The sequence below is a fragment of the Drosophila teissieri genome, chromosome 2L (assembly GCF_016746235.2).
Source record: "Drosophila teissieri strain GT53w chromosome 2L, Prin_Dtei_1.1, whole genome shotgun sequence".
NCBI lineage: Eukaryota > Metazoa > Arthropoda > Insecta > Diptera > Drosophilidae > Drosophila > Drosophila teissieri.
Genome location: NC_053029.1, coordinates 23,515,719 through 23,523,724, shown reverse-complemented (window position 1 = coordinate 23,523,724; position 8,006 = coordinate 23,515,719). Strand labels below are relative to the sequence as shown.

At 44.2% G+C, this 8,006-nt stretch overlaps 1 pseudogene; it reads right to left on the bottom strand.

The window, feature by feature from the left end:
• Positions 1-3,582: 3,582 nt before the first annotated feature.
• LOC122623839 lies at positions 3,583-7,189 on the bottom strand (annotated as a pseudogene).
• Between the last annotated feature and the right edge of the window lie 817 nt (positions 7,190-8,006).

The following is an 8,006-nucleotide window of genomic DNA, read 5'->3' as shown; positions in this document are numbered from 1 at the left end:
ACACGGGCTCGAAGACTTTCGAGACCGGGGCCATGATCGACCCATGCATGGCGGTGACCAGCATCGACCGGTCGTTGGCGGCTGCGTTCCGGCTGCCCATCACACGGCTGGGAGACGACGAGGTCTGCTCGGTGACACTCCGGTCCCGAACAAGCACCTTCCGACTCAACGTCGTCCTGAAGATCGAACCCAGCCTAAGGATCCGGACACCCATCCGAGCTCTGAGCGACGCCGCAAGGGCCAAGTTTGACGGGGTTCGCACCGCTGCTCGCGCTCTCCTTCTCTCCTCTCGCTCTATTCACCACTCCGCGGTCCCGCGGTAATCCCAATGTTAGTTTTAAGTTAGTCTTAATTTGCAAGTGTTGTAATAAAGTGCGAAATTGAAGTCGATCCCGTGACTTTTCATTTCTGGAGGAACTTATCAGCAGCAGCCGCAACAGCAACAACAACGACGTCAGAAGCCAAATTATTATGGACAACAACTCCGCCCACTCCAATTCAGGCTTGCTTCTTTGAATCTCCTAAGGTGAAAACCTCCTTGAATGGAATTGACACAATGTATCGCCCATCTGAATCCTTTTTTGTAGGTTTAATAAATTTATTTTCACAGATTTCAGACTCGATATCATTTTTTTCCTCATCTTCAACTTCCCAGTAGCGATCTAAATCTTTTAATTCTATTGTTGTGGCTACAATGGTTTCTTTTCCTTTGGATTTTTTACATCCAGAAACTATTCACCCGAAATCAGTTTTTTGTCCAAGGAGCCCGTCTATTTTTATACCCGTTACTCGTAGAGTAAAAGGGTATACTAGATTCGTTGAAAAGTATGTAACAGGCAGAAGGAAGCGTTTCCGACCATATAAAGTATATATATTCTTGATCAGGATCAATAGCCGAGTCGATCTGGCCATGTCCGTTCGTCTGTCTGTCTGTCCGTCTGTCTGTCCGTCTGTCCGTCCGTATGAACGTCGAGATCTCAGGAACTACAAAAGGTAGAAAGTTGAGATTAAGCATACTGACTCCTGAGACATAGACGTAGCGCAAGTTTGTCGATTCAAGTTGCCACTCCCACTCTAACGCCCACAAACCGCCAAAAGCTGCTACGCCCACACTTTTGAAAAATGTTTTGATATTTTTTCATTTTTGTATTAGTCTTGTAAATTTCTATCAATTTGCCAAAACAAATTTTGCCACGCCCACTCTAGCGCCCACAAACCGCCAAAAACTGTCAGTGCTGAAGACTCCTTTGCACTTTTACTAGCTGAGTAACGGGTATCAGATAGTCGGGAAACTCGACTATAGCGTTCTCTCTTGTTTTATGTGTATGCCGTTAAACTCCAATTGCATTCGTAGGGAAGCCATTATGGGCATTTTGAAGATACAAGAAGTTGTTTCAGGATATTTTGGTTTTTCATGAGCTCTTGCATAGTTTTTTGCATGAACGTAATGAAGTCATTCATGCTTTGCTGTAGGGATAGCTTCGATGCCACTTTGTTGAGTCTATTGGATATTCTAGGAGTAGTGCTTAGGACAGTTGAGGGTCGTTGAAACATCGGTTGCGAAGAGTAGAAATTGACTTGGTTGTATGTATGTGCTGTGGCAATACGTTTGTTTGGGCGGCTTTTCAAATCTTCGTACCCCACAAAGATTCTGTAGTTTGCAGTATGTTTTTCCCCGCAGTTACTGCATTTCTTTACAGACTTATCTTTCTTATTTTTGGGCAGTTAGTGGTAGTATGAGGTATGAGTTCGCTACAGACAACACATATGTACTTAAGGGTGCAGTGTGGCCGTATTCTTGGCAATTATTACACTGAACTGGATTGATACATTTGTGCGGTGATTTCTCCACGGTGATCCTCCGATGTAGCAAGTACTGTAGATTGTATATTGGATGCACTTCATTTTTTTTTAGTGCTCTGGCTTGAGTTCTATTTAAAATAGTGTCTGCGGAACTTTGTCTTTGTTTAAAATGTTAAAAGCTGTTTTTGCAGAAAAGTTTTTTTTTTTGGCATTATACCCCTCTTCCTTTGTCCAATTCTACCAATTTTAAATTCTACCGGCTAGTTGCAGGGGTTATATGATTTTCCGCTCTTTGATAGGTCCAGTCAAGCCGCTGTTGAAATTTTTTTTATCTAATAAGTTTTTTATTTTAATTTTATCCGGTAGGCTTATCTCGGGGTCTGCGAACTGTTGCCTCCTAAATGCCTCAGAACCGGGAAGGCAGAGCCGTGGGTGATCGTTTGCATTCCGAACATGGCATAGTATGGTTCCGTACCGATCGGCTCATGAAAGCCACTGGGGAGAGTACATTCAATTCGGCTGAGTTACAAATCTCAATTTCTTTTATTAGTTGCAATTGTAGCCCGCAGAATTTTTAGCATTGATCGGCTTACCCTTTCAGCGGCATTGGCCTGTGGGGAATAAAGCCCGGTTCTTACATGTTGAATGCCGTATCGGTCCACTAGGTCAGCTCATGTTCGGGAAACAAATTGTTTTCCGTTGATTGTTGGATTGTATGTATTCTGGCACACCAAACGGATGGAAAATGTTTACCTCAAGGAATGTGACTACTTCTGTTGCTACTGTCTGTTTTTTAGGCTTTGGAGCCTCTGTCCGGCTCGTTCAGTCACTCGCTGCTCTCCCATGGGTGGGCGTTTATTCTATATCTGTGACAACCAGCATTGCCAACAACCAAGCATCGGAAGAGCGGCGACGCGACGTTGACACCTAGCGGACACTGATGACAGCTGAGCGGTTGACAGTTGACTCTAGTGCGGACGAACGAGCGGCGCGGTGTGCCAACGGTAGGAATAGTAATAATCCTAGGCAATATTACTATACTATAGCGTTCTCTCTTGTTTTATGTGTATGCCGTTAAACTCCAATTGCATTCGTAGGGAAGCCATTATGGGCATTTTGAAGATACAAGAAGTTGTTTCAGGATATTTTGGTTTTTCATGAGCTCTTGCATAGTTTTTTGCATGAACGTAATGAAGTCATTCATGCTTTGCTGTAGGGATAGCTTCGATGCCACTTTGTTGAGTCTATTGGATATTCTAGGAGTAGTGCTTAGGACAGTTGAGGGTCGTTGAAACATCGGTTGCGAAGAGTAGAAATTGACTTGGTTGTATGTATGTGCTGTGGCAATACGTTTGTTTGGGCGGCTTTTCAAATCTTCGTACCCCACAAAGATTCTGTAGTTTGCAGTATGTTTTTCCCCGCAGTTACTGCATTTCTTTACAGACTTATCTTTCTTATTTTTGGGCAGTTAGTGGTAGTATGAGGTATGAGTTCGCTACAGACAACACATATGTACTTAAGGGTGCAGTGTGGCCGTATTCTTGGCAATTATTACACTGAACTGGATTGATACATTTGTGCGGTGATTCCTCCACGGTGATCCTCCGATGTAGCAAGTACTGTAGATTGTATATTGGATGCACTTCATTTTTTTTTAGTGCTCTGGCTTGAGTTCTATTTAAAATAGTGTCTGCGGAACTTTGTCTTTGTTTAAAATGTTAAAAGCTGTTTTTGCAGAAAAGTTTTTGACCTTCAGAGCATCAATTATTTCGGCAGGTGTCACTGTTGCCCTTGCAACTGTAGACGTTTGAAACTTTTTAATTGGTAGGTGTAATAGTTTTTACCAGCTTCATTTAGGTTTTTAGTCACTATACGGTGGTCTGCTTCTGTTTGAATCTGTAGTTTTGTATCATGAATATTTCCTTTTTTAATTTGCTGTCACCAACCAATGCAACGAGTTTATTTACAATTGCGTTTGTACTCTGTTCTTGTATGAATATAGGTGGACGCCTGGCCTTATTTGGTTAACTTACCGTTGTTTCGCTGGGTGGTTTGGTCGCAGAATCAGCCAAGATAGCATATCAGTTTTAATTGTTTACTGCAGTTTTCATTGCCGCTGTTGGCTCGATTGATTTTGGGTTGATTACCCGCCTCAATGTTTCGCGTGCTGAGTTTTTTCGTGATTTGGATGATTTTGATGCCAGTCTGCACAGTAGAAATCGTAGTCTGCTTTTGTTTTGGCTCTTCTTTGCGTGCATTATTGTTGTTGCCAATGGTCGGTGTTACGGAATTATTTATAGCTGGCCCAGCGATAATCAGTAAAGCCGCTGACGAAGTTGTTGTTTTCGTAGCAGTGACAGTTGCTAGGGAAGTCACTGCACTTGTTATTGCAGTGTTACAATTCCCCGGAATGCCCGTTTGACGCGGGAGCGGGATAGGAGAGGTGGTCTCTTCGCTCCACGACTAGTGAACCGAAGCAGGCTGAGAGGGAGAGCAAGAACGCCGTCTGTCGTTCGCTGAGGGCAAAAGTTTATTTTTCGAGTAAGTCTTCAACAACAGACGAACAAATTAATGAAGTTGAGAAAATCGTATTGGTCAATCGTCGCATCACCGTTAAAGAAGTTGCTGAGTTCTTCTTGGCCTTTTGAGAACATTTTGTACCACCGATAAACGTTGCTTCGGTCCAAGGTAGCTTCACCGTATGCCACAGTCAACATTCGGAATGCATCCGCACAATATTGTATACAGGTTTTTTTATCCATTTTTTTGAATAGGTAAAAATCGAAGACGATCCAAAACACGTGCAAGCAAAGCAGCTGTCAACAATTAAGATAACATTTAAAATGACCAAGCTTGTCGGCATAAGTGACATACATGAGTACGCCATAAAAAAATCGAAATTCGATAATACGTAACCCGCGAAAAGTTAAAACTCGCGATTCTTTTTGAACACACCTCGTACAAATCTTTCGCGTGGAACACTCCGATACTTTTGCCCTGAGCATTGCCCAGCTCGTATAGCGATTTACCCTTACGCTGCAAAACAACACAGCGCACGCGATTTGTGCCGAGCTTGGCATTATACCCCTCTTCCTTTGTCCAATTCTACCAATTTTAAATTCTACCGGCTAGTTGCAGGGGTTATATGATTTTCCGCTCTTTGATAGGTCCAGTCAAGCCGCTGTTGAAATTTTTTTTATCTAATAAGTTTTTTATTTTAATTTTATCCGGTAGGCTTATCTCGGGGTCTGCGAACTGTTGCCTCCTAAATGCCTCAGAACCGGGAAGGCAGAGCCGTGGGTGATCGTTTGCATTCCGAACATGGCATAGTATGGTTCCGTACCGATCGGCTCATGAAAGCCACTGGGGAGAGTACATTCAATTCGGCTGAGTTACAAATCTCAATTTCTTTTATTAGTTGCAATTGTAGCCCGCAGAATTTTTAGCATTGATCGGCTTACCCTTTCAGCGGCATTGGCCTGTGGGGAATAAAGCCCGGTTCTTACATGTTGAATGCCGTATCGGTCCACTAGGTCAGCTCATGTTCGGGAAACAAATTGTTTTCCGTTGATTGTTGGATTGTATGTATTCTGGCACACCAAACGGATGGAAAATGTTTACCTCAAGGAATGTGACTACTTCTGTTGCTACTGTCTGTTTTTTAGGCTTTGGAGCCTCTGTCCGGCTCGTTCAGTCACTCGCTGCTCTCCCATGGGTGGGCGTTTATTCTATATCTGTGACAACCAGCATTGCCAACAACCAAGCATCGGAAGAGCGGCGACGCGACGTTGACACCTAGCGGACACTGATGACAGCTGAGCGGTTGACAGTTGACTCTAGTGCGGACGAACGAGCGGCGCGGTGTGCCAACGGTAGGAATAGTAATTATCCTAGGCAATATTGGTAATAAATTGACTTGGGTCATAACACTTTTTTTTGCACATTCATCGACATCCTGGGCCAGTAGTAAAACTTTCGAAGTTTCCTTAAGGATTTGTATAAACTCCCGTATCCTGCAGTCATGACATGATGTGCTCTCCAAGATAGTTATGATCGTTATACCCTTCTGATATCTGATTTGTATTTCATTCATATGAACTTTGGACAGTGCAGGAACCACGTTCAGGTACCCTCGGCGGGGTTCGAAGGTAAAGTCGATATCCTGTAGTTTGAGGCTCCATCGCGCTAGCCTGCCCGACAGATCTTTCTGCCTGCGTCATCGTTTTGAAACAGGACAAGTCGAATAGCCTGACGATGAATTGGTAGAGTGGCCTGCCGGGAACTTTAAACGCCGTCTTCTCGCTACTTTTGGGTGCTGTATTTGCCAAGAGACATTTTTTAAATCAATCGCGGAAATATAAAAGGTTTCCAGAAGTCGACTTAGTAGGCCGTCAATGTGTGTCTTTAATGGTTCGGGCGTTAGCTTTGCGGGCGTCTAAGCAATAATATGCGACAATTATATGCTGCTCTAGGCATGTTTTTCCGAACCTCTTTTCCGGTCATGATGGAAAAGTTGCAACTGACCGCAGTTGCAGTCTTTGACTTCCAGTATGCTGGTGTGGGGTGTATGCGGTAGTGGGCGTGTTAGTGTCTACCAGGTCCGAGTCTTCATTTGAATCGCCTTTCGTTTGAGGTTCTAGAGTTGCTAGCTCGAGCTCTCCTTTACCGAGGAATGTTAGGCCAAACGTTTCCCAAAAATCGATCCCGAAATAGAATCGCTGTGTTAGACCAGGCACGATTAGGAAAAAACGACAGGTTGCGTCTTGGAATCGAGACGTGCATGGATTCTTGTTTGCAGGGTGTTGGCGGTAGAAATCCACTCTGTATCCACACACATAGCAAAACTTTCCCCACGGAATAAAAAACTTTCAACGGTCACACCACGGCCGGAATTTTAAGTTCTATTTATCTAGCCGAACCGCTTTGGCAATGGATTTTGAAATGTTAGACTCCGATCGTATTCGGGTTGAAACTGGTGACTGGTCTCCACTGCTACGCATTGTTGAGGTATCTGCTGTGGAGTGGCTTTTTGTCTGGGTTCCCTTCATTGATGCATCTGACTGTTAAAGTACTCTTGAGATACTTGTTTTGGTATCGGTGTGTCCTGATGCCTTAGAAAGCTATGCGTGGAATTTTTGGGTAGCTTAGGTGGTGGTGCTATCCTTGGTTGCTCCGTAAAGGTTTTGGCGGCTTGTAACTCAGCCACTTTCTTCCTTAGAGCGTTTATTTGAGCGCTCATTTCCAATTACGTATCTCTACTTTGTCTCACCAAATCCATCAGTCGGTAGCATCCGACCGGTCTATCGAACTTGCCTGGTACCGCGGAAGCATGCTGGCCCCTATTAGGTCCTAGTTGTAGATCCATCCCTCCGGCTGCTTCATCCATTGTGTTGCTAATCTGGTCTGTCAGGTGTCCTACCTCCTCCGGCTGGTTTTCGAAGTTTTCGAGACTCTCTTGAATAAGTGCCTCATATAGTCGGGGGGTGTCTTGCACTTCGCGGTGCACGGCTCTCTTTTTGCGTGCGTAATGGGGTTACTCACCCGGTGGAGGGTGCAATAACACTTTCTTTTTTGCCACCTTCATTTATGTATTTGAGTTGCTTTATTTGAGATTTTGATTTAGGTATTCTGCCTGGTATGCAGTTTAATATATGACACGATCTACAATGAACGTTGCTGACCACAACTTGTTATAATGAGATAGGTAAGTGGGAGTGCTGCGATTAATAAGTCTCTTTTCAGTAAAAGAATCGTCGGGTAGTAAAGACCCAAAAAAAAAGAATAATTACCCGGAGATGCCCTGAAATGGTTACATCCGGCCAACATGCCTCCGTCTACCACAGCTTAGGGAGCTTTTACTAGGTTCCGTACGGAAACTGGCCCACCTAGAGCAGTGGTTTCTTTTTCGGGAACTGATTCACCTAAGCGAACTCACCGAAAACCACCTCCCGCCGGTCGTCGGAAAATCGCGCTGTTTGACCGATACTTTCGGACTCCACAACCTGCTGCTATGTGACCGATACGTTTGGAATCCGCCACCCGCGGTAGCCGGACTTATGCCTTCGGAATTCACAACAGTTTTGCAATTTCGCTGGAATCGAGCCTCACAAACGACCTGGGTACTTGGCGTAGTACGTCGGCAGCGTCGGTCAAAGAATAGCCAAAAAATTATCATAGAAAGCCTTTCAAAAGACCGCTAAATG